The sequence below is a fragment of the Onychomys torridus genome, chromosome 3 (assembly GCF_903995425.1).
Source record: "Onychomys torridus chromosome 3, mOncTor1.1, whole genome shotgun sequence".
NCBI lineage: Eukaryota > Metazoa > Chordata > Mammalia > Rodentia > Cricetidae > Onychomys > Onychomys torridus.
The window spans coordinates 91,127,005-91,154,531 of NC_050445.1; positions in this window are offsets into that span (position 1 = coordinate 91,127,005).

Here is a 27,527-nt window from a genome sequence, read left to right on the forward strand (position 1 = left end):
GAGTCATGGGGTTGCCTTTGGGCTAGTGTTATTATCCACAGCTGCCCCTTAGATTTTCCTGGGAGCTTTGAAAAAATGCTGATTCCCAGGCCTCACTGATCAGTCTCTGTGAACGAGGCTAGGGGGGGTCTCACTGTAAATAAAATACTCTGCTTTGAAGGGTAGGACAAGTGTGACTTGGTTCCACCTCATCCCAGGCTTTGACCTGGTCCTGGTCATCTGGAACACTTCTGGACCATAAGCCTGCTGCTTCCTCTTGACTGTGATTTTTCAGCTCCAATATCCCCTCCCAAGAGATACCTTCATTGGCTATCCTTTTAAAGGTGGTCACCACATGGGACAGTGAACTTCACAGTCGGCACAACTGACATGGGTCTTGTTCACTTAATAGATATTGCAAATTTATAAGAACATACCATGACAATTTTTGTGCAATGGCAGTGGAGTGTCTGGAGTGAGTAGTGGGTCTCTCCTTCTCCCCTCCCCCACCATGTGCAGGTCTGGGGTCAATGCCAGGTGTGTCTTTCTCAGTCACTTACCACCCTTATGCTTGAGGCAGGATCTTTTACTAAATACATTTGTCTAAGGTAGGCTTGCTGGCCAATGAACTCTAGGGACATGCTTATTTCTCTGTCCCCACAGTGCTGGGGTCACAAACACATATTGCTGCACCAGCTTATACTCAGGTACTGGCACCAGAACGTAGGCACTCATGGTTATAACGGAGATAATACCTCAGCCTGGTGGCAGCTGCTGCCTCCCCTTCCCTCCCCCCTCTTCCCTCCTCCCTCTTGTTTCTTTTTCTTCTTTGGGTTTTTGAGATGGGGTTTCTCCATGTAGCCCTGGCTATCCTGGAACTTCCTTTGTAGACCAGGCTGGCCTTGAACTCAGAGATCTGCCTGCCTCTGACACCTGAGTACTGTGCTGACTCAGCGTGGCTTTTTCTAATTTTTGCAAACTCTGTACATTTGACAGTGCTGTGCTGCTGCTAGAAAGGCTCTTTATTGCCCTTTCTTTGCAGCCTGGATTAAATTTTAACGTTGTGCTTCTTTATATGATTACTAGTGGGTCATGTCTCCCAAAGGCGAAATCGCTTTCCTGAAGGTCTTATCTGCCTTGTTCACTGATATCCCAAGTGCAGCTTGGGTGCATTTGTGTATTTGCTGACTGACTGAATCCTGCTCATCAGGTACTAATGGAATCTCTTTTGTTCCTTGATCATGACTGTAAGTTATAGGCAATGTCCCACAGGCCTGAGAATGGGTTCCTGGGCGCTTGGGACAAACTTTGGCACAGTGGAGGCCAATCTGCTGTAGTTCAGACTGAGTTGGCCTCTTGTCTGCCTGTGTAAGTTCAGGGCAGACAATGGTGAGAGCGAGCGCTCAGGCAGATCAGTTGCAGCTGTATCTGGCAAGAAGCTATGACAGGTGATTAAGCAGCCTGTGCGTCCTTTCCTCAAAGAGGGGTGGAGCTGTGGAAGTGTCAGTAATCGATAATTGCCCATTTTATATGGAGACTTTATAGGCCAATCTCAATTAATTGTTTCTGAAAGAGTAGTAAAATTAGGCAAGGAGGCCATCCGAGATGATGGGTAGCAAGGGGCGGTAGCACAGACAGGCAATTAGCATCATAGAGGTCAATGTGGTCTGGATGTGAAGGGCATCCTGCATCCAGGACCAGACCGTCAGCGGAAGCAGAGTCCAGCCGTGAGCTTCTATGGCACATAGAAGGTTTGGCTTTGAGTGCAAGAAAGGTAGAGGACTAGTTTATGTGCAGTGGAGACAGTGGTAGAGTGGGAAATCAGTGGTCAGAAGCCAGCAGGCTCCTTACCTGGCAGGGTTCCCTTAGGCACAAAGATTTTTCCCCCATTGCTACAACTCACAGCACTTTTAGCAGGTGCAGAATTTAAGTACACACCACACATTTTTATGTGAAACTGAGTGAGATGGAGAAAACAAAAAAAAGACAACTCAAATCATGATCCTTGAATTTCAGGGGTGTTAGCAACATGTCCAAGACGTCACAGGCCTCAGGAGCTTGGCGACAGGCTGCTAGGCCTAAAACATGCTATTTAACAATTTTTCAACAACACAGTCAATAATATCTAATGTGTGTCTCTTGTGTGCTGCTGCAAAGTCTAGTGAGCAGAAAACCAGAGAGTAATGAGTGTATGTTGATTTGAAAGATTTGTTAAGAAAATGCTTAAGAAGCTAGCCAGGTAAAATGAGAGAGCAAACAGTAATTATATAGTCTTGATTACCTAGAAAAGTACTCTAGATTTATACAAACAATTATGCATCTTTTCTCTATGTTTGTGTCTGGAAATGTGAAGACAAAACAATACAACAACCACTGCCAGACTTTCTCAAAATCTTCATTAAAAGTGTGAAGAGAGTGCTGGGTGATGATGGTGCACGCCTTTAATCCCAGAACTCAGGAGGCAGAGATAGGCAGAGATCTATGAGTTCAAGGCCAGTCTGGGCTACAGAGTGAGTTCCAGGACAGCCAAGGCTACACAGAGAAACCCTGTCAGGAAACAACAACAACAAAAACAACAAAATTGTGAAGAGAGGAACAAGATTGACTGGACTTGTTAACATCATCTTCCTCTCCCTCTCCCTGCCTCCCCTCTTCCCTACCTCTCCTGTCGATGTAGCAATGAACTAGAGGTTCCCCAAGAGAGACTGCTGGAGGAGCAAAAGAGGCAAGGGGCCTACATAATCAATTCTGACTTTCTGGTCAACCAAAGATGGGCTGGCCTCTTAACAAACCCACTAGACTGCTCTGTACACACAAATGTCAAAATCTTGTCCAGCATCAACTTTTGCCCTTGTGGGGAGACTTCTGAGAGGCTCAACAACCTAGAATCTCCCTGACCCAACTACTTGGAGAGGAAACAGTCTGCATCTGCTGGTCAAACTGAATCACCAACAGTTGCTAGTCACATGCAAGGGTTCTGGAACAAGGAAGTTAGTCAGGCCGCATTTCTAAGTGGTTAGATGAGTCTTATTCCATGTCAACAACTACTAGTAGTTGAACAGAGGAGTAATGATGATCATTGCTCTTAACCTATTCCCTTGATGATTTTATTACCATTGAAAGAAGATTTGAGAGAATTCCTAATTCTATGGTCCCTTTCTTATTGTAGATCTGCTCTACCCAATATGATGGCCACTAGCCACAGAAGACCATTTACAACTGAGATCTTAGAACAAAAATGGTAAATTTAAGCTGAATTCAGACTTGAAAGTTTAGGTGAAAATTTAAAATGCTTATTAGAGGCAGATAGTAAGTGGCCATGTGAACAGTGACTATCACAGTGGCAACTTCAAGTGTGGAATATTCTTGTAACTGGACCGTGCTGTATGTGATGGGCACTTTCAGAAACCATGGTACACATCAGCCTGTTTTCAGAGAGGTCATTTATCCTGTGGGATTTGAACAGGTGGATGTTTGGGGCAGAGAGATAGCAATCAGAAAGCTTTTTGAATTTTCCCTTATTTCCAGTCATTTCTCAGTTTACTTGGACAGCCCCAGGATGTGCCCCCTTATCAGTATACTGACTCCATCTGGGATTGGCTTCTCCACGTGAGTTTGATGTCTAACCTGGGCTTACTAGTTCAAAGGAATTCTTGCAGTTTTGAGAGATGGTTAATAGGGGACAAATCAAAAAGGGGGGACATCACAAGTAATTCCATTCTTTAGGCATTGACTCGCTGATGTTCTTAGCCCCAAGGCATTGAAGCAGTCTGCAGGCAAAGCTTACCCTCCTTGGCAGACAGCATGTTTAACAGGCAGGAAGGAAAGTGACTTAGGGATGGAAGGACATTTAGCTTGGACTTTCTCCAAGTGTGGTCTAATGGTGGAGTTAGCAGAGATACTGCTGGCTGATGCAAACTCTGGATGTTTCACTTAAATATATCTCATCCATAGAGCAGATTCACAGCTACCCTGTGAGTGATGCAGGGGACATCGATTGGAGTGTTAAGAAAACAAGTATCTCTACTGGGTTTGAGAAAATACAGTGTGCCACCTGCTTAGTGAAAATCAATAATGCAGGAGAATTTACTGGCTGCCATTCAAATCTTAGTTCCCCTAATTGTCGGGTCTGGCAAAGTCACTGGTTTTCGAGGTTAGAGGTTAGCCAGTAAGTACCACTCACTAGCTCCTTGGTAGACCTGAAAAGAGTTTTGAGTTGTTTTCTATGATAATGAAATGGGGAAAAGCAGAGAAAGCTGGCTGCTGAGCAAGCTGGAGGCTGAAGAGTCCGGGTCCAGTGTGGAAGATAATTACAGAGCAGCGCTCGGAGCAGAGCTTCCTGAAGCAGCAATCTTCGCCCTGGCTCCTTTGTATTGTGTGAGTTTCTTCTATCTGGGCCTGCTTGGGGTTTGAGTTGATGACCCTGCTCGGGGGGAAACACAGGCATTGCTTCTAACTAGGACAATTTCAGAAAAAAATATATAAATAAATAAAGGAAAGAGACACTGCTGGGAGCCCAGGAACATGGCCAGATTCATGGGCTGTACTTGCTTTGCCTGCTTCATCCTGTCATGAGCATTAAGAAAGAGTAAAAGGAATTTAGAGACAGAATGAGAGAATCGGAGCATGCAGGGCAGAGGAAGCTAGCTGAAGGGCAGGGGTAGCAATGGTGAGCAAGCGGAGTATTGAACTCTGGGCAGTAATGAGGTGAGTTATAGTCTCAGCCCTGAAGGACATCTGGACGTCATCAAGTCTCTCAGTTTTACTAAGTTGTCACTCTTGTGTTATATTAGCTGAACCGGTAACTACTCTGAAGAGGAATCAGCCCTCTGCTCTACACAGCTACCTCCCTGATATTGATTTTGTGTGTGTGGGCAGTGATTCATGGGACGGCCCTTCCCTTTTCTGCCTGCTATGCATTTCCAAGGCACCTGTGACTTGCCTCAGTTTAGGGCCAACCTTGCCCAGATTTTGTCATGTTTGCGGCTGATGTCTTGGGATTTGGGGGTTGGGGGAGGATCTGTGGTAAAGTCACCAAATACACCGTAAAACGAGTAAGGCAAGGAGTGAGGTGACTTTGTAAACCAGGGGTGGACGGCAGCTGTGGTTCCCACCATTGAACTCAAGGCCATCTCCCAGGAGGAAGGTTGCTACTCTCACGTTTTATGAATCATTTTCCTAGAAACACTTTCTGGGTTTGCTGAAAAATGTCTTCCAGGCTCTGCTGTGAAGAGAAGTAAGGGTCTGTTAGGACCAGCTAGTGGTACAGCTCAGTACTGGAGGGCTTGCCCAACATGCTGGAGGCCCTGGGTTTCATCCCCAATACAACATGCAGGATCATTTAAAAATAGACAGTGGACCACATGGTTTCCAGTGGCTCCAGTGTTGTTCTTTGGGAGTGGGAGATTTTCTGCCTCATCTCAGTAGGGATTTGGGGTAAGACATTAACTCCTGCTGGTTATTAGTTCTTGGTCAGTCAAATGCTTGGTTCATGTTGAAGGGTGATGATGGTTGTGAGAATCGTGTGTGTGTGTGTGTGTGTGTGTGTGTGTGTGTGTGTGTGTAGGAGGGGTGCACCAGGAATATCATTCCTCAGTATCTTTTGCCTTGAAGTTTTGGGCATGTTCTTTTTCTGGCTGAGTGCCCATCAGGTAGACCAGACTGGCTGGCTAGACAGTCCCAGGGAGCCACCTGGCTCTACCTTGCTGGTTTGGGATTATAGGTACATGCTTTTGGGACTAGCTTTTTTTAATTCTTCTCTCTGCATCCCCAGTGCAGTTTTCCATTCCCCTTCTCCTCCTACTCCCTCCCCCCAACATAACATCTCCTCTCCCCCAGATCCATTCCTCCTCCTTTCCCTTCAGAAAAGGGCAGGCTTCCCAGGGATATCAACCAAACATGGCATGTCAAGTTATAGTAAAAGTAGGCACATCCCTTCATATTAAGGCTGGATGAGGCAACCCAATAGGAGGAAAAGGGTTCCAAGAGCAGGCAAAAGAGTCAGAGACAGCCCCTGCTCCCCACTGTTAGGATTCCCATTGGAACACCAAGCTATACAAGCATTCCATATACACAGAGGGCCTGACTTTTTTATGTGGATTCTGGAGCTTAAACTTGTGCTTGCAAGGCGAGCATTTTACTGATTGATCTTGGACTCCTCTCCAGCCCTGACAAATAAGGAGGTATTTCATGCAAGTTGACTCTTTGACCTCCTTGGACCTAGGAATTTGGAGCTCTATCCTTAGATTATCCCCATTGGAATTGTGCCCTCCCCTAGTCCATCCATCATGCTTTTAGGCAAGGCAGTAAAGAAGTGGCTCTCACCCGATGCATGATATGGAAAATGTTAGGCTTTATTTGGGTCCTTGTGTTTTGACACTGTGGTTGTTTGAAAGAGGAACGTCCCTCAGAGGCTCACATAGTTGAATACTTGGTCCTTGGTTGGTTGTGCTATTTAAGGAAGTGCAAGGGGGGTGAAGTCTTGCAGGAAAAGAATGTGTTACTGGGGGGTGGGCTTTGAGAGTGGGTAGCCTCCTCCCCACCTCCAGTTCTCCATCTTCTGGTGCAGCTGAAGATGTGAGCTCTCAGTTTCTCCCTCTGGCCTCTGCTGCCATGCTGCCCCCTCTCTACGGACCCTGAAAACCAAAATAAACTCTTTTCTCCTGGAAGTTGCTTTTGGTCATCATGTTTTATCACTGCAGCAGAAAACTAACACACATACTTCATTGGCATATAGTAATTACTTTACTTTTGCCGATACAAAAATGTTCTATCCCTAATACTGGTTGAATGTCCCTTATCCAAAACGTTGGGATCAGAAGTGTTTCAGTTTTAGATATTTTTTTACTTTTCCTGTTGAACATCTCTAGTTCCCAAACTGGGAGTCTGAAGATATTTTAGCATGACATGATATTTCACAAGTTTGATTTTTGTACTGTTTTTGGAACTCAGATATCAGGATTAGGGATGCTCAGCCTCCTATGTTTATTGAGCATTTATGGAGAGTTAATGCTGCATTATTAACTCTCTGCATATGTGGAAGTTTGAATAGGAATAGCCTCATAGGCTCATACATTTGAATGCTTGGTCATTAAGGAGTGGCACTACTTGACAGGGATTAGGAGGTGTGGCCTTGTTGGAGGAAATGTGCCATGGGGGGCGGTGAGATGGGGGGGTGAGCTTTGGGGTTTCAAATGCTCAACCTGGGTCCAGTGTCTCACTCTTCCTGCTGCCTTTGGATCTGGAGGTAGAACTCCTAGCTACCATGTCTGACTGTGTGCCACCATGTTCCCCGCCATGAGGATGATGCAGTAAGCTTCTGAAACTGTAAGCAAGCCCCGGTTAAATGCTTTCCTTTATAAGATACACTGTGGTCATGGTGTCTCTTTACAGCAATAGAACATTGGCTAAGATAACATGTTGTCTCCTTTGACACTCAGAGTCCTATAGACATTGTTTTACTCATATACTCATATAAGCAAACTGAGTTTTATGAACTTCAAGAGTCTCGCCCAACTGAATAACAAGATGCATGACAAGACAGTGGCAGCAGCAGGCTTGCTTTCTCTCCAGGTCCTTTGTGTAACACTATCACTTTTCTCTGGTCCCTTATCTTATGCACTGTTCTGTGACTTGGCAGGACAGGTGCCTCCAAGCTTAGGTGCTGCTCTCCACTCCTTCCTTCTGCTCTCAGGGTGATGGAAAAGCTAGTTTCATCCTCCAGGAAGATGCCATTTTCCAGAGAACTGATGATGGCCCTGAGCCCCATTAGGTGGCTGGTACCGTAGATTTCAGGGCGGTTGTTTAATGGGTTGTGAAGCCAGTTCACTGCTGGGTCACCCCATCCCAGCTGACCCTGAGTGAGGCATTTACAGATGCAGCGTGCGGGTTCATTCTACAGCAGGTGAGCTCTGTAGCACACACTTCCCAGGGCAGTCTGGTGAATTAGATGTGTTGATTAGCAGATTTCCCCAACCCCTGCCCTCTTTGATTCTTACTTCAACTGGCTGCTGCTTATAAATAATGTGTAACTAACTGTGCTAGGAGCAATGTGATGGTGAACTGGAATTGGGCTGGGTGCTTGACTCAGTCTTGACTTGGCTCTCATTGACAAGAGTATCAATAAACCCCAGTCTCTGAGGACAGAACATTCTACCACATTCCATGGAATGAAAAACATCTGAGTTCATTTTATTTACTCCCCGATATGGGAGTTATCCATCAGCTCACAATGTCAGCTTTGCCAATCAGATGTTAATGTCTATATTCTGGGAATAGTAAAAAGCAGGAATCTCATTGTTCATATGAACAGTATGCCTGGAAACACATGTTGGTACTGTTCTAGATCATTCTGTTCTTCCATCGCTTCATGGTCCCCACAGCCCCTCATGCTAGACAGCGGTTTTGATGAGGCAGAATTGCTAAGTGAAGAAGGTCACTTGAGACAAATGCGGTTTGTGCCAGTTGTCCTGGGAAAGCCATAACGTATCCTTTCAATCTGGAAAGTGTCCTGTTAGAAACAAGAGTAAGGGTCCTTTTATGACGTGGTAAAGAATGCACGAGCTGGAGTCCAGAGCCAAAGTGGGGGCTTGGTTAATTCTCTTTTTGAACTTCACCTTCCTCATCTCTAAAGCGGAGAGAACGGTGGCTCCTGTTTTTGAAGGCTGTCTTGAAGGTGCAGTGCTGCGGTACTCATGAACAGTCTGAAGGGGCTAACACAACAAGCCGTTGATGAAAACTGAGTTTACTGTACTGTGTACGACTCGCAATTTCTGCTGTACAAGAAACCCAAACTGGATTTTGTACAACACAATCTATTTTATAACTCAGATGCCCCAGTTTCTGTGTTTCTTGAGGCTGGCAATATTTAATAATGAACCTGTGTTCAAATTTTAGCTGAGCCAGTCACATGAATTTAGCTGGTCCACATGAATTATTTCTCAGTTCCTCTTTGTATTGTTTTCTTTTGTAAGGTAGGCTAATGGTTACAGCTCAGCCTAGGACCACAGGTTTTCAATCTGTGTTTCCCCTTAAACTTTAGCTCATTCACCCCATGGCTGTGTGACCAAGAAGGAGTGTGTTTGTTGCCCTGCCCTAACCTTGTAGTGTCTACATGATCTAGTAGAATTTTTACCCTACCTTAGTCTTACTTATCTTGAGGACAAAATGCCTCTAGACTAGAAGTTTGTCTTCAGTTGAGCTACCCAAAACTGCTTGAATCTAGACTGGGTGCCAGAGTACTCAGCAGACAACCTCTAACTTCATCATAATTCCCTCCTTATGCTAAATGGTACATTTCCAGAATGAGGACAGTTGACAATTGCCCTGATGCTACTAGTAATAAACCAAAAAAGTAGAAAAAGAGATGGTACCAATGCCTGACATCTGTGCTGATGCCCAGAACCATGTCCTACTGCATTTGGGGCCTGTGTTGATGTCCATGGTCCATGGTACCACCCAGGATCATGCAGGTATCTGTGGGCCATGCTGCTACCTGAAGCCATGCTGATGTCTGTGGGCCATGCTGCTACCTGAAGCCATGCTGATGTCTGTGGGCCATGCTGCTTCTGAGGGCTATGATGGTGTCTGTTGCCCATGCTGTGGCAGAAGGCCTTGTTGATGTCCATGGTCTGTACTGTCACCAGAGACCATGCTGAGGTCCATGGCACATGCTGACCCTGGAGATGATGTGGCTGTCTGTGGTCCATGCTGTCACCAGAAACCATTTGGAAGTCTGTGATATATGCTCCTACTGACTGTAAAGGGCAAGGGAATTACTTTTACAGTGGTATTAATGACTGAAGACTCATGGTTGAGAAAGAGGGACATGGACAGCTTCTGTGACAACTCCCTTCCCCATAAATAAAAGTAACAGCCTAGACAGAAAGTCACTGATGAGAACTTTTAAAATTGTGATAAGGATGCTGAAGGTTAGATTTTCACAACTGATGGCTTCTGGTGGTCTTATGGGACAACACAAATTGGACATTTCTTCTTCTTTCTTGGTTGTTGTTGTTCCTCCTCCTCCTCCTCCTCCTCCTCCTCCTCCTCCTCCTCCTCCTCCTCCTCCTTCTCCTCTTCTTCTTGTGTGTGGTATCACAAGGATGGAGGGTGGACCTGGGAAGACTTGGAAGTGAGTGTGCTCAGGGTTCATGATGTGAAATTCCCAAACAATCAATGAAAATATTATGGAAAAAAATGTTTGTACCAAGATTCCTGGAAAATCTCCAGTCAACCCCAGAAAAGACACAAACATCTTTCCCTTATTATCCTGTCTCTCACCCTTACATTTTATGCCTTATCACCAAAGCTACCAGCTCCTATCATTAGGTTAAGCAGTTGCTCTGCAGGCCTACCACTTCTTCTGTACTTGCCAAAGAATAAGCATCTCTATTTCTCCTAAATCATCATTTGATCTTAGTGGTCCCAGAATTCCCAAGACTGGAGAGAGAATTAAGGTCTAAAAAACTGGTACCATATTTGGCACCCCAGTTGGAACATAGTCTGATGAGTTATGTTCCTCATGGGAGAGCTACTTTTTTGTGACTAAAAAGACTGTTATCAGCAGCAAAGAGACATTTGGTTTCTAGTTCCTGCTGTAAGGCGGGGATATTTGCCCCATAGGTATAAAGTTGATGGCAGAACCTGAGGAGGATGAGTTGAGGGGAACAGATATTGGTTTGGGGAGGTTGAAAGTCACCTTCATTTTAAGATGAGTTTATTTCCAGGTCTTGGGGGTCTCTCTTTTGGGAAGCTGAGAGGTATTTGTTATGGACCAGGGGTCCTGACTAGACCTTGGGAGCCAGTGGTCCAGTAACAACCTCCCTGGAACTTCTCTGACACGGGGATCTTGGCTTAATAATGTATTTGTCTTATTACTATCATAATCAACACATCTCAACATCCTGTCTTAACTGTAGTATTTTATTTTGTGCAAGAAACTTCCTTGTCTTTGGCCAAGATTTTCTCAGACTATTCCTGCTCTGTACTTCTGCCATCCAGTTTTCAATTTCTAGGGCTTTCCATCTTAATCTCTTTCTCCATGAAAGAGGGCAGGTGGGTGTCCTAGAACAGGTATCTGCGGGGTAAGAGCCCCTGGCAGATACTCAGGCAAGACATCGTCTTTGGGGTATCCAACCCAGTTCCCATCGACCCAGAGGAAGCAGTCTCTGTTTTCTGTAACTATTTTGTGTTCATTTATTGTTTTGGTTCTGTGTTTGTGGACGGGGTTAAGACATAAATCTGGCAGCTGCAGAAGTAGATACTATGAGGAATTTATTTTGCTAACTCTTGTAGTCATCAACAAGCCCCATAGAAAAAAAGATTGCTGAAAGTAGATGTGGGTAAGATTTTAAACTCACCCAGGTAAATTGCCTCCGGAACTCTAGAAGCTCCATTTTCCAAACTACTTTCAGCTGCTTCAGTTTCGAAGAGAATGTTTCCTGAACTTGTCTTTCAGTTCATGAACACCTTATGATTTTGCTTTTGCTTTTGCTTTTGGATTCCATAGGTGGAAGTTTTTGTTCTTGTTTGGCTGGCGGGCCTGAAGTAAAACGTATCTTACGATGAACTCAGTGATAATTCTTCAACTGCAGTTACAAAGGACACGTGGGAAGTGTCAGGCCACAGCCTACTTATTTTTCTTACATTTTCCATGTTCACTTAGAAAGATGGCAAACTTCTGGTAGCCCTCATAACTAAAGTCGAGGCCTCCAGCAATAAAAGAAAAAGACAAACATTTCTTATGGGTACTGTCTAAATTTTGAAGCAACATGAAATGTTTTAAAATTTATAACAAGCTCTTTGTAAAAATGACAACAACCTGCAATAAATCAGAACAGGAAGAGAAAGGTCCAGATGCCCAAGATAACCCCCCTCTGGGGGTCCTGGAGAGTGCTGTTTTGCCCAGGTCACTGGAAGGCTACATCTGATTAGAAAAGAATTAGATTAGGACTTAGCCCTCAGTTCTCTCGAAAGTTCAACTTCTTGACCCTTTAAGGGTCTCTGCTGTAAAGGCAGCTCCCTTTTTGCTTATTGGCTCTTAGGATAGGGAAGGGACCCAGATCAACTTAAGTCCGCATGGGATCCTCACCTATTGACATTTTTGCTTTCACTGGGTCTTCAGTTAGGTCCTTCTTGGCCATTTTCAGGTTAAGTAAATTTTCTACCCTGTTTCAGTTAAAAGCCACAGTTTTGAAAGTTCAGCTTTTCTATTAAAGATTGTGTGGGGCTGTGGAGGAGGTGGTCAGGCAAACAATCTACCTTTAAAAACTGGAAAGTGATACTCTAAATGAAAGCTATAAATTCTTTCTCTCTTTTTGGTCTATTTTTATGTTACATGTATGTGCCTGTGTGTGGTATGCCTACCTATGTTCTAATGCTTCTAAATTACATGGGTCCAAATAAATGAGCACCTGTCAAAAAGCATGAAACAACAAGGCTTCTATGGTTGGGGAAAATGTTAAGTGGTAGATAAGAGTTGTTTACTGTTGGCTTAGTAAAAAGTGGTTGTATCACTTGGTCAGTATGCATGTGAAAACCATTCTCTCTGTTATAAAAAATAGTTAGGTGATGTCTAGCTAGCTCCTTAGGGCCTCAAAACTTCCTTAAGTAAGTCATATAGTGGTTAGGAATGTGCAAATTCAGTAAATGTAAACAGGACAATTGCTGTAAGTGAATTTCTCATAACTTTTAAATTATTTTATTATTTTGTGCCTCTGGCTATTTTGCCTGTATATATGTCTGTGCACTACACATGTGCAAAGCCCTTGGAGGTCATAAGAGGATATCAGATTCTCTGGTACTAGAGTTATATACAGATGACTGTGAGCCACCATGTAGGTGCTGAGAATCAAACACAGGTCCTCAGGAAAAGCACCTAGGACTCTTAACCACTGAGCCATCACTCCATCCCCAAATTTCTCATAACTTAAAAAATCCTTTTCAGTAACCTAAAATCTTATTTTATGTTATAACTATATTCATATGGTATGTATGCTATGTTAGACACATTCAGTATTATTTATTAGATGTCTAGGTCAACTTACTCAGTAGAGTTAAATATGGCAGAAACTCAGAACTGGTCAAAGTGCAGAGAATACGTCAAGTGCTTGGCTATAAATGAGACATCTGTATCACATCTGTATCACCCCCACCCCAAGGCTCAGGGATAGTGGAAGAGGGGTGGAAAAGCCTGTGAGAGCTAGAGGACAGAAAGGACTGGAGAGAAGAGTGTCTTTTGGATGTGACAGGATGCTGCTCATGTACTCACAGCAGCTGTGGTTGCCTGCCCAAGATCAAGCTAACTAACATCACAGCAGGATGGAGAGGGGTTCGAGAGCCCCACCTCCTGTCTGGGGCACCATTGACAGCTGATGGGTCCTCAGAAAGGGAGAGTCAGTTGTTTGTACTAAGAGTGTGGCTGCCGGTGTATATGTTGACCATGGTACAATGGATGGCCCCACATTCCTGAGTAGGTGGGCAGCACAAACAGACTCGGTGGACTATTTATAAAAGAGGAAGCCATAAAATTGGGAATGGGTTGGGGGTAGATCTAGGAGGAATTGGGGAGCAGTGAAGGGTGAGTATAATCAAAATCCATTGTATGCATTTTGAAATTTCCGAAGAATAGAATATTATGTGAAGACATAAAAAGATATGAGTTAAAATATCCCATCAGTTATTAATAAATTTAAAGTCTATGTCCTTTGACATTGTACTTTGATATGACATTAAGGGAAACAATGCTAAATATACTTGGATCCATCTATAAACTTAAAATTATGTTAGGAAAAGCATGTAATTCTAAAAAGGAGTAATTTACACAATTACTAAGGATTGATAACAATATCAGAATGGCACTAATTCTATATGAAAGTTAAATGAATCATTTTATAAGGGAACTCACAAGATACAAGTATATTGGGGAAACTATAGTTATAAAATATGGAGGAGGGAGAGACAGTAATTTAGCTAATGAAGGGTTTGGACAAGTCGTGAAAAGTTTGAGAAAGTAGTAAAGGGTTTAGAAAGGAGAGAAACTCCCTGGAAGAGGTGGATATGCTCTGGCATTATCACATGTCAGTACCCCCGTTATCCAGAGAAAAATCACACAAGTTAAAATTAGAACTATTCCTGCCCCTTCAAGACTGGTGAAACTACACTTCTGGACACCCAAGGACCAAATGGAGAGACGGAAGCCAATGAAGATGACGAGTAAGAGGACAGTTGGCATTTCAGCCATCACCCTCCAAGGCCAGACAAACACAGGGCATGGTAGAACCCTCTAAAAGGGACATGCAACCTCAATTAGACCACTGACTCTTTGATTAGCGGAATCATGAGGCCTTGAGAAACTAGAAGCCAACTAGTGCACACTTTGTCAAGGGTCTCTGGAGAAGAGCGTGTCTCCATTGATCCTAAAGAAGCGTGTGGTCAGGGAGATTCTGACCCATTCTAAGAGATGACACCGCTGATCCAGGGATGAGACTGAAGGAGCCAAGAGGCTCATCACCCTGCTGTAAAAGTAACCCTGGAGAAACCTCGGATGAGCCCACATGAATCCCAATTGGTTTGGTCAGGTATTCTGTCACAGGGACAGAAAGTAGAACATCCCAGCTACTGAATGTTGTTCTTTCCATTGTTATTGTTTGTCTCGGGATTTCTCTGAGTTGTCTGAAGGCAGGCATTGAAGAAATCATGCCAGATCCAAACTCTAGGCCTTATGATAGAAACTGTAGCATGATGCCTGCGGTTTTTAATCAGTCCAAAGGTCACCTAGGAACATAAACATCTTTGCATCTTTACTTGTTTTTTTTCTGCCAGTTTTTTTTTTTCTAAGCTGTGGTCCATGATTTGTAATGATTCTTTTTACTCTAGGATTAAGTGAAACTATGATGAACACTAACTCTTTCTGTAGTTTTTATATAAACACAGGTAGAATCATAGAAGGAGGAGAGGGCCTTTGGGCTTTCAGAAAAATTAACCTGTCTTGATGATTAAAGTCCAGCCATCTCAGCCTGACTACTTAGAGCATGGCTAAAGAGGCGCCATGAAGCGTTACCTGCCTTTGTCCCTTAGAGACTCCTAATGGTCTCCCACTTCTTCTGCTCATTGGGCCTGTCTGGTCTCATTCCTAAGTGAAAGGCTGGAGGCCATAATGGTACAACTGATAATCACTCCAAGGCTACAAATAGCTAGACCTGCACCCAGGCCATAGCCAAGTCTGTTTAAGATTAACAAGGGACAATGTTTCACTCACTAGTTATTCTTTTAATGACTCCCAAATTCAGGTTTAAGACACACAAGATAAACAAATCACCTTTAGCACGCTTCAGAAACAGGGATGGAATAAGAGGGAGGATTGTTATCTGCCCTAAGCCCCTGCTGGCTACAAGGCCTTGCTGAGTTCTACCTCACCATAACTTGATTGTCTCAAAGAACAGGATGCCTACGGGCCAACAGTTCATCTTTAGGCAGGCTGGGCAAAGCTAACTGGATCCAAGATGGCAGCTGGAATGCCTACAAGGCAACCTCTTACCTTTGCTATATTTCCTCTCAGGTGCTGAATGACATAATCAGGGTCACAATGATAACTGAAAATAGCATGAAAAATAGTGAGGAGAGTTGTATCTGAGTTCCTGGAAATCTTCACTCATTCCAGGAAAGCCATGAACATCCCCCCTTATTTGCCTGGCCTTTCTCCTTACTTCTTTACTGTATGTCTGTAACTTTTCAGTCCCCAATAGGTCAAGATATAGATTTTCTTGTCTCTATTTCTCTTCTGTTTTCAGTCAAGAATAAAACCCCCCTTTGTAGCTTTTCCAGCACCAGGTATTGCTACTGATTCCAGGAGGGAAAATAGACATGGTTTGTGTCTTAGGGTTTCTATTGCTGTGAAGAGACACCATGACCATAGAAACTCCTATAAATGAAAATATTTAATTGAGGTAGCTTGCTTACATTTTCAGAGGTTCAGCCATTATCACCATGGCAGGGAGCATGACAGTATGTAGGCAGACATGGTGCTGGAGAGGTAGCTGAAATTCGTGTATCTTTCAGGCAACAGAAAGTGGACTGTATGCCACACTGAGTGAAACTTGAGCAAAAGAGACCTCAAACCTGCCTCCACAGTGACACACTTCCTTCAACAAGGCTATACCTCTCTGTGGTAGTTTAAATGTAGTTAGCCCCCATAAGCTCATCAGGAGTGGCACTATTGGGAAGTGTGGCCTTGCTGAAGTAGGTGTAGCCATGTTGAAGGAAGTTTGTCACTGGGGGAAGGCTTTGAGGTCTCTTTGTTTAGGCTTGTCCCAGTGTCACCATCCACTTCCTGTTGCTTTCTAATCAAGATGTAACCAGCACCAAGTCTGCCTGCACACCACCATGCTCCCTGCCATGACGAAAATGGACTGAACCTCTGAAACTGTAAACCGCCACTCCAATTAAATGTCTTCCTTTATCAGAGTTGCTGTACTCATGGTGTCTTCTTCACAGCAATAGTTCACCTTAACTAAGGCAGTCCAAATGGTGCCATTCCCTTTGGGGGCCATTCTCTTTCAAAGCACCACAGTCTGAGATCATAGATTGGCAACTCCACCCCTTCTTTGTTTCTATTTCCCAACTGGAAAGTCAGGATTTAGTGTTTTCTGGGCATTAGACCTCTAACTGTGCTCAACACACAGTAAGTTTCTGATGCATGTGAAATATAGATGTACATTTATTTTTCAGGGAAATACAAAGAATTTAAAAGTTTGTATAATTCTACCACCCACAGGATAGTTCTACTATGTGTGTCATAATGAAAAATTTCTTCAAGTATATCCTATTCTTTGACAATATTTACTGCCCATTATCTTCCTGGTTCTTCATTATTCCTTGTTCCTCTCTATCTCATTAGCTTACTTCTTCTTTCCAAATGATCTCCCTTCTATCTTCACATATATGTGTCACACATGCACGCACACACACATGTATGTGTATATATAAAACTTCTTAAGATACAGTCATGGTGTATAGAAAACTTGGCTATCCTTTAAACTACTTTCCTCATATTACTAGTGTTTACAAACACATTCTTTATTAGTGATGCTAAATTCCATCATGCAATGAGATGTGTTTTTCATTACCTATGTACGTATATACCATTTCTTAACTTTTTTTTCTCTGATAAGTACTTTTTTGGCAAACCAATTAAAAGGTAAATTCCTAGAATCCTTCTTTTGGCCCTTTCCTTTTCTAGAGTCCTACGTACAGAGAGTCAAAGGGTAGGACCTCTTTTAAGCTCCATGTATGTATGTATATATATGTATGTAAGTATGCAGACATATATGTATATATCTGCCTGTGTGTTTGTCTTTGACTGCTCTTAGACATTGCACAAAAGTTTTATTCTTAGTAGCCAAGCATGAGGTGGTTGTTTTCCAGTGTTTCATCATCACAGTCAAGCATGAGGTGGTTGTTTTCCAGTGTTTCATCATCATAGCCAAGCATGATGTGGCTGTTTTCCAGTGCCTCATCATCACAGCCAAGCATGACGTGGCTATTCCCTCCATTCCGCCTCCTCATCAAGCATTCCTTTTCTTTGCTTATTGGATTGTATTAGTTCTCATTTCTAGACCAGGGACAGAACTTGGTAAAACGAGAGAAGCACTATATATTAGCATTCATCACCGTAGCTGCTTGTCACAGGCCACTATTAAAGTTTTGAAATGTAGCTAGTGAAAGTGTAGAAGAGAATTAGAAACTCCATTTAGGTTTAAATAGCGTCCTGTGGTTAGCCACTTCTCTACTGGGCGATTCAGTGCCAAACTCCATAAGCCCAGAAATGGCTGCTTGGTTTGCCTAAAGCTTATATAGGGCTCTCTGAGGCTCTCTGCTGAAGGCAGGGTGATGATGCAAGGCAACTTAGAAGGGTAATATTGGGAAGCAGCCCTCTTTTCATTTCCTGTGTCATGTAGCTATGTTCCTAAAAGGCCACCAGAGAGCTGAGGAACTGTCTGCCAGGAGAGGAGATTTTTATTGCACAGTAATTTTCCTTTCTCTGTTGTCCAAAGTTGCTACCGCAGTATTTTTAGACCAGGATGACCCAGGAGTCCCAGAAAATCATCTCTGTTGCTTTTCTGTCTTTTAGTTTTAGAATTGATTAAAAATAGGGGGTTGAGGTTGACTTTCTATACCTTCTGGCCCTTCAGCAGTGGGGACAGTCCATGGTCAGGGTACAGGGTCTTATTTCCACACCTCTCACAGGTCTACCTTGTATTCCATCACTTTTTGTGCTGACAGTACAACAAACAACCCTGTAGAATTCACTGTAGGCCTGAGCTCAGTACCTCTGTGATAGAGAGCCGGCCAGCTTCTCTGCAAAGTGTGACTCCATCTGCTCTGCCCTGGCCACTGGGACCCGAATCAAACAAGGCCAAACTGCCCAAGGAAACAGCTGCCATATGGCCCTTGGCAGCTGCAGGACTGCCCAGTGGCCTAGTCCTGACCACATCAGAAGAGAAATTAATGTCACACTATATCATCCAGTTACTTAATTCTTGGCAAGTCCAGACTATAGATAATCTCATTTGTATATAGACTGAACCAATTCAAACCCCCGAAAGAAGGAGGCAATAAGAAATGGTAGGAAGTTTAATCTACTTTTAGGCTTGTGTAACCTGCTCATGTTGTGAGAGTCAACCTGCTTGGCCCCTGTGGTTTGTTTATAATTGCTTTTAATTTAAGAAAATTATTACTTGTATTCTGCAGATGAAAAAGGAGATCAGGAATTTACATATGTAAACAATTCCATACCACTTCCCTCCAAAACATGTATTCTTTCTTTAGCAGCTGGACTGGTGGGAGCAGGGCCTCTTAGGTTTCAGTTTTGTGGCTGCTGAGTGTCCATCATTGCATTTTATGCTTTACATGGATTATTTTGTTTAAGCCTTTCAACATGCTTCTGGAAGCAGAAACTTTTTTTTTTTTTTTTTTTTTTTTTTTTTTTTTTTTTGCCAGAGCTGAGGACCGAACCCAGGGCCTTACACTTGCTAGGCAAGCGCTCTCCCACTGAGCTAAATCCCCAACCCTGCAGAAACATTTTTTAATCTCATTTGTTGATGAAAAAAAAATATCTGAAGGTAGTGAGGGAAGTGGCTTCCTGAGTGCTACCCACTAGTTAAGTGATGAAGCTGAGTAGGAGGAAGTTTTTGTCCCATAAGCCACTCCCAAGTAACCACACAGAGGCTTAATATTAATTACAAATGCTTGGCCAATAGCTCAGGCTTGTTACTAGCTAATTCTTACATTTAAATTAACCCACATTTCTTATCTATTCTTTGCTACGTGACTTGGTACCTTTTCTCAGTATGACACGACCATCATGTTTCTCTCTCTGTCTGCTACTCCAGACTCCACCCTCCTTCTTCCCAGCATCCTCCTAGTCTACCTCTCCCACCCAATCTTTTCCTGCCTAGCTGTAGGCCAGTCAGTTCTTTATTAACCAAGGAGAGTAATACATATTCACAGTGTACAGAAGGATTATTCCACAGCAAAGCTGAGGTGCAATGCAAACAGACTGACTCTAGAGTCTATATTCCTACTTTGTGTATGAATCAGACATACAGCTGTGAACACACGAGGTTGACTTTCAATATGCTGGAACTGTGCCGTGCATGGAGGTAGACTATCAAATTCTTTCCTGGGTTCATTTGTACCTTTTGAGGTTTCTTATAAGTGTTGTGAAGTTGCACTGTTGATTTGATGCTTGCTCATGAAGCATTTGATCCCCACTGATGCTTTATATCCCATATGTATGTTAAAATTTTACACAAATGGAAATAGAAAACTGCCAATACTGGATTATGTCCTCAGTATTCCCACTTACAGCCAGATCTTTGGGTATCTTTTGGCCCCATGGGGAAATAGTTAACATGTGGAACTACCAATAACAAAGAGAGAGAAAACTTTGAAAATGAAGTGTTTTCCATTGTCATGGGCATTTACCTGGGTGCTGGGCTTGAACTCTGGTCTTCATGCTGGCAAGGTGAGTGCTTTATCCTCTGAACCATCTCTCTAGCCCCTCAAAGTCATTTCTTAAGCACATTTCCAGTATGTGCACTGGGCTAGCTGGGTGTCTTATGTCATAAATATAAGACATTTGGCATAGACGGTACATAGGTTGGGATTTTCATAAAGACCAACCAACTTACTTGCCTCCTGCAAAGTACTGATAGCTGCACTTCAGAAGCAAGGGTCTATTTTGAGGTCTTGAATAATTTCTCACACCAGATACTGGAAGGAGAATCTGCTAATTAGAAGTTCAGTGGATTGTGGATAGGGTCTAATTTCACGGAGTGCCTAGTCTGTAAAGATGAGGCATTTCCACCCGTCCAGTAGAGGGTGTACTCTTACAAGTGGCCTTTGTGGCCAGTTTCCTGCGTGCTTTACCTCTGGTAGGTTTGCTTGCAATCTGCACCTTCTTGCTTACCCATCTCTCTTTCCGTGGGAACTTGGAGAGCTCAAGGCAACACTGGAGTTACAGAAAAGTGCAACATAGTAGCGCCTGCGAGCACCCCTTAAAACTTTCTTTTATTCAAAAAAATACCTCCAAGCTCAGAGGTGGAAGATAGTACTTCTATTCCCAGTTGGTGGGTTAGTAAGCTGGGTTTACTGACTTGAAGGAGTTTGGCCCAGTTAGTCAGAAAAAAGAAAAAGCCAAGATGGGGCACAGCCTCACCCCCTGCCCCAACTCAGAGCCCAAGTGCATAGCTACCTAGATTTGTTCTCATCACAACCATTTTGAATTGGTCCTGAGAGGTGGCCATAGTACATTACTGAGAGAATCTGGCCCCATCAGCTACACAGGAACATGCTTTAAGAATATTTGTGTGTGTGATAGTGATATGCACTTGTTTGTACATGTGGCGGTCAGATGGCAACTGTGGGTATTGGTTCCTGCCTTCCACATTGAGCCATGGCGTCTTGCTTGCTGGCTAGTGCCCCATGCTCTCTAGCTGCCAAGCGTGCTGGCATTCTCCTGTCTTCACTGCCCATCTCGCTGTAGGAGTGTGGAAGCTATGGATGCTTCCTCATGCCTTGCTTTATGTGGGTTGTGGGGATTCGAACTGAAGTCCTCACACCTGATCAGCAAGCACTTTTACCTCCGGAACCATCTCTCCCCAACCCCTAAGAAGATGCTCATAAACTGCAGTCTGGATCAGAGCAGTGCCCCAAGTTAGCCGTGAGGTTATGGGAGATTTTGGTGTTTCTAAAACTGGGACCTATTGTGAAAGACTGATCTTATTTCAAACACATGCTTGATCATGTTTGGATGCAACCCATGTCATTCACTGGGGAATTAACAGTCTACCAGTGGTCCATGCTTGGTCTTCTAAGACAAGGCATTAACTCTGGAGTGATCTCAGCACTGTCTCATTGCCGTAAAAAATTTAAGCTTTTACTATCAGTTTCTGTATGTACAGATAATGAATGTACCCATGCCAGCCTGGACCCAGAGAATCATTTCCAGAAATGAAAAAGTTCAGAGTCAGAATTCAGTAAACATTGGTTCTAATTCCTGTCTATAGCTTGCTGTGTGGTTCTAGAAAGTCACTCAATGTCTCTGAACTCAGTTTCTTCATCTCCAAGGTAAGGTGTTTGATACTCCTGCTCCAAGGTACATCTACTCCATGTTGATGTGAGGTGCCCTTTGCTCTTCAGCCAGGAGCCTTGGGAACAATGGGCATTTAGAACATTGTGACTAGGGCCAGTTTTAAGTCAGAGCCTGACAGAGGAGCTCAGCCCTTTGCCTAATAAGAAGTTCTTGTGATTTACAGTCCATGACATTCTTCTGTTAGAAAAATGATTTTGAAGGACAGCAAAGAGGCTGAATATGCTAGACCTGAATGTCAAAGGGTGGCCAATGTGCCACAGTGAGCTGTGTGGGGCAAATCTTTGAATTTAATGATGACAGTGGTTAAACTAACAGGACATGTAATGAGGTCTGTTGAGCACAGTTTCCTGGCTGCTCGTCACATGGGGTTTCTTTTAACATCAGCAGCAAAGCAGGTGCTGCAGTCCTAGGGTCCCGGTTTCTTTAACAGTCATGTTCAAAAAAGTGATTCAAGGGCCTCCCCCCCTACAGCTTCAGAATGTCTTTGTGTTTTCTCAAATCTTCTCTCTGATGTGAGGCCACAGATTGGGGAGCTCTGAATCGCCTCATTTTCATTAGAAATGTTGAGTCTCAGTCCCATCCCCCAGGAATGAATGAAATTCTGTACTTTAACAAGATTCCCAGAAAAACCACACCAATAAAGTACAAGCAGAGCAGTGGGAAGCCATTGAACTTGCATTGAGCAGGGCAAGGGCAAGGGTTGATTGTTCAGCGGCCACCCTCCCAGGATGCCAAGCATTATATGGCCACTGGGGCCAGGTTTGAAGGGGGAGGACCTGGCTACCTTCTCAGAGAGGTGGGATTACATAGTCAATTACTCTTACTGGACACAGAGACTATGAGCCTGGTGCCCTGGGCATACAGAAGAGGTGTGGGAACCTGGTTTGCTTTTGACTCACCAAGGAGTTCCAGGTAGGACCTGGCAGCTGCTGCAACTGAGCAGTCCTTATCATCACATTCTCCTCCTCCTCTTCCTCCTTTCTTCTCCCCTCCCTTTAGCTACTCTTTTAAAATCACCTTATTGTACTGAATTCACAACTGAAAATGTCCACAGCTAGATTAAGCCAACACTTGCCCAGTCCCAGACTGTGCATCTCTGGCTTCTATGCAGTTAGAATGGCCATTGTGAAGCCATGGAGCGTAAGATTTTATATTTCACTATCAGTTGTATTTTATGCACTTATTCACTATAGAAAAGGGGAAAAAACAAACAATGACAGAATTGCAACTGGAGAAACAGTGAACTTTATATCCTCACAACACAGGTCCTTTTGCCTGTATCATATCCTTCCCTTATCACCCGCTATTACCGTCTGTCTCCTCTGTAAATGTTACAATATACCCACACAGCTGTTTAAATAGACACACGTGTGTGATTGGTAGGCTAGGATCTGCATGGGAGGGGGACATGTGTTTTTCTTTTCTTTCTGAATTTTATATCACCTGGCTTAAGATTATACTTTCCAATTCTATCCACTTCCTGCAAATTTCACAACTTTAGTTTTCTTTACAGATGAAGAATACTCCTTTCTGTAAAGGCACCATGCCTTCCTTATCCACCCACCCATCCACTGATGGGCATGTAGGTTGGTTCTGTTTCCTTGCTCTGTTGAATATAGCAGCAGGGAGCATGGATGTGCTGCTGTTTCTATGCTAGGTGACATAGTCCTCTGGGTAGATGCCCGTCAGGGGAAGAGCTGTGTCATAGGGCAGTTTTTATTTTCCAGTTTTTTGAGAAACTTCCAGATTGATTTCCATAATGGCTGTATTGATTTGTACCCTACCAGCAGTAGGATGAGGGTTCTTCTCTCCACATCCTCTCCAGTGTTTGTTATTTGCTTTTTTCTTTTGCAGTTAAAAAAAATTAAAATATAATTATGTAATTCCCCCCTTCCATCTATCTCCTCCCATGTACCTTTCCCCTTACTACTTTTCATATCCATGGCCTTTTTCTTTAATTGTTATTGCGACGTGTGTGCGCACAGGAATTAATATGTAAATACAGCCCGCTGAGGCCATTCAGTGTTGCCTGCACAGATATGATTCCAGGGCTGACCACTTGGTATGGATAACCAATTAGGGGCCTCATCTCTGGGGAAGAGGAATTCTCCTGTGCTCAGCAGTCAGCTAAAGCAGGCTTCTTGCTGGCCTCTGCTGTTAGTTCAGGGACAGGCAAACTGGCTCACAGATTAACTCCGGCTTCCTATCTCCCTTCTCTCACCTCCTCTTCTTCCCTTCCCTCCCCCGTCTCCCCGCCACCTTCCCCTTTCCTTACTTTTCCCGTCTGCCTTCTTTCCTTTTTTCCACCTTAGTGGCAGATTTAGAACCCAGGACCTTGAATACACTTGGCAAAGTCTCTGCCGCTAACACACCAAACCTTTGGGGTTGTTGAGACAAGGTCTTGTTGTAGAGCTCAGAGTGGCCTTTAATTTCCTGTCACATAGGCTGGCCTGAATTCCCAGTTGTTCTGATCCTTCTGACTGTGTTCTCAGACTGAGATTACAGAGTCCCCACACCTATAGCCTCTTCTATAGTTTCGTGACTACAATTTTGTCGAAATGCTAACATGTCTGTTTTCTTTCCTTGTCTGATTTGGTCATACAACAGTAGGTGTCTGTCTTAGTTAGGGTTTCTATGCTGTGAAAAGACACCATGACCACAGCAGCTCTTATAAGGAAAACATTTAATTGGGGCTGGCTTACAGTTTCAGAGGTTCGGTCCATTATCATCATGAGCAGTGGGTACTCTTAACCACTAAGGCATCTCTCCAGCCCCTTGTAATCTCCCTTTCTAGACCAGGAGTTTTCAAAGTGTGAACCACAGCTAGCAGCAGCAGAAGCTGCAAGGAACTTGTAGACATGGGCATTCTCTTGGCTACTCTGGACCCACAGAGCAGGCACTCAGGGTAAGGCCTGCAATGTATGCTGAACAAGCCTTCTACATGATTTCAACACACAGGAAGTTTGAGAAATACCACTGATGACCCACTGGTCTGCATTGTGGGCCTTCATACAGACTTACCTCTCTGCTTAGGTTGTGAATGCCTTTTTGTTTCTGTCCTTCAAACCTTAGCACCAATGCTGCTGTTCCATAAAGATCCACCTTGAACAGCCAGGCCAGGGGCACCACCCCAGCCTGTCTGTGCCCCCTACCCCTGTCACTTCTTATGACAATTATTTCTCCTTACTTCATGTCTTTTTAAAAGGTGACTAAATGAATGTATTTGTAGGGTATGATATGGTGTTTTGATATGTATGTATATCGTGGAATGGTTAAATTAGGCTAATTACCATATTCATCATCTCACCTTGTTTGCATTTGAATCTTTTGGCAGCTTTGAAATATATAACGTGTCCTCATCAGCTGTAGTTAGCATGCTGTGTCTTTTATCTGACACAGCTCTACATGGACCTTTGACTCATGCCTTGACCCCAACCTCTTGCAACATCCTTTGGCCCACTGTTTCTCTGGTTTTGATTTTCTTAGATTCCACTTAGAGAGACAGCATGCTGTATCAGTCTTCCTGTGCTTGGCTTAAGCCACTTCCACCAACTCCTCCAGGTTCATCCCTGTTATTGGCAAATGTCATTACTTCCTCTATTTCAGAGGTATCTATTATTGCATTGTGGCTATCTGAGAAATCCTTTTTTCTTACTCCTTAATGTCCCTTAAATGTCGAGTGGGGTGACCAGACTACCAGCATCATCAGGTGTGGGAGACAGTGAATGAGTTAACTCTTGGTGAGCACTCAGATTCTGGTGTGCCAGATGTTAGCCCGAGGGACGATGCAATGCTGTAGACATTTCCTAAGGTCCCTTTTGGTATTGCTGGCCAGAACTAGTGAACAAGCTTTGGTTGGGACTGCACACTCTAAGGTTAATGTTTTTCAACAGTGTCCATTCCCTGACCCAGTAACTGGACCAGCAGAGCCTGTGGGTTGGTGGATCATGAAGATAACTGGGTGAACCCTGTTTGTTTATAGGTGGAAAGGCCAAGAGCCCCAACAGTAGCACCTCACTGCTCTGTTGCTGTGTGTCCAGTCCTCTAACTACTTCAAAGCTCTAATTTTAGTCAAAAGACCTGGGACTCAAAGACTTTCTCTAGTTACAAAAGTGGAAAATGGCAGTGGGCAGGCTCACACTTAGAAGTCTGTATTCTGAACAGACCTCCGAGGGCAGTGTCTCCATCATCACAGGAGAGGTGCCTCGGCCTGTGTTGATCCCCACCGAGGCCACTCTCTTCTGGAAGAGCAGAGTGGTGGCTTGAAACATGAAACTCACAGACATCTTTGTTGCTTCCCATTGGCATGGCCGTGGCCGCCTCTTCTCAATGGACACAGGGCCACGAGGATGCAGAAAGTCACCTAACGACAGGGATCCTTTCCTCTGAATACTTTATTTCTTTCATGGTGTTTAATGTTGTGGATACTGAAGTTGACATCCATGGGAAGACTTGAGCAGTCTGCTGGGAGACCAGGAGGAGGAAGGATGCTAAAAGGGAAATTCGCACTGTCAAGGTTACTTCCAAGGGCAAGACCAGTCCAGTATCTGCTTAACTGTCTGCAGGTTCACACACACACACACACACACACACACACACACACACACACACACACACTCCTGTGGCCAAATAACACCTGATCAAGAAGTGCTAGCTCAGACAGATACATAATTTCTCCTGTCCTTGTTTTAAGGCCTCTTTGAAATAAGGCAGATTTGAGATTGATTGTTATATTAAGCTAGGCCCTCCTTGTTCTAAGAATTAGACAATAATAAGGGGTGCTGCTTTCCCAGGCACTTCAGCTGGAGACTTTGTAATTACTTTCTTCTTGATAACATCCTGGGCTGGGTTGTTTTTATTGCTTGCAAAGAAGTGCCCTGACGTTATCTAAGGAGTCAGTCAGAGGCCCGTTTATAAAGGTATTGACCCCGAGGTAATAATAAAGTGTGTGGTCGAGGGAGTGTGAAGGCATATTGGGCTTGTCACTGGGGAGAAGAAGGGTGGGGGAGAAGTGGAAAGCTGAAACCTAGCCAATGATTGAAGTGCATCTGGATGCTTTTATTTCCTTCTGACTTCAGGAGGCCAGAACAGTTAACAACGCAGATAACCCTGGGACTGGCCTTCCTGTGGCTTTCCTGGAGGCAGTTCAGTAGTTGGCAAAGCATGGGAAGGGAAGACAGGGGTTGAGGATGAACTTGGGCTGTACTGCTCAGACCTTAGGCATTCAGAGAAAAGGTTGGAGCCACAGGCTTGCGCATGAGCCCTCAGTTCCCAGATGTGAACTGTACAGGCTTATGTTGGGAAAGCCCCAGAGGAGTGTCTTTTTCCCATTTCTCTGAAATAAACCTCGTGAACATGAAGCTAGCTCCTGTCTTCTATTGAAGATAAGAGACACTGTAGAATCCACGAGAGGATATTAGCTGACAACACACTAAAATCCCACAAAGTCCTGCTTTCCAGATCACAGCCTGAGATGGCAGATGAGTTTCTTTGGACAACCTTCATTTACTGGCTGTGGCTGACTGAACTGCTGGGTGGAGGAACCAAAGGTCACCTCTAGCCTCAGCAACAACAACAACAAAAGCCCATCACAACTAATTAGCTGTGTCCCCTGGGGGAGGCGAGAGAGGAGTGTGGTTGTGTGTGCATTAGGAGATAGACTTCAGTCTGCTACTGTGAAGATAGGAAAAGTACCATATAGTACTACTCTGTGACACAGTTAGGTCTCTTTCTTCTTTCCTGTATGTGTATGTGTGTGCTGTATGAGCACATGCATGCAAGTACCCACCGAGGCCAAGAGATAGCATCAGGTCTGCTGGAGCTCTAGTTACAGGTGGTTGGGAGCTACCTGGTATGGGAACCTAACTTGAGTCCTCCGAAAGAGCAACAAGTG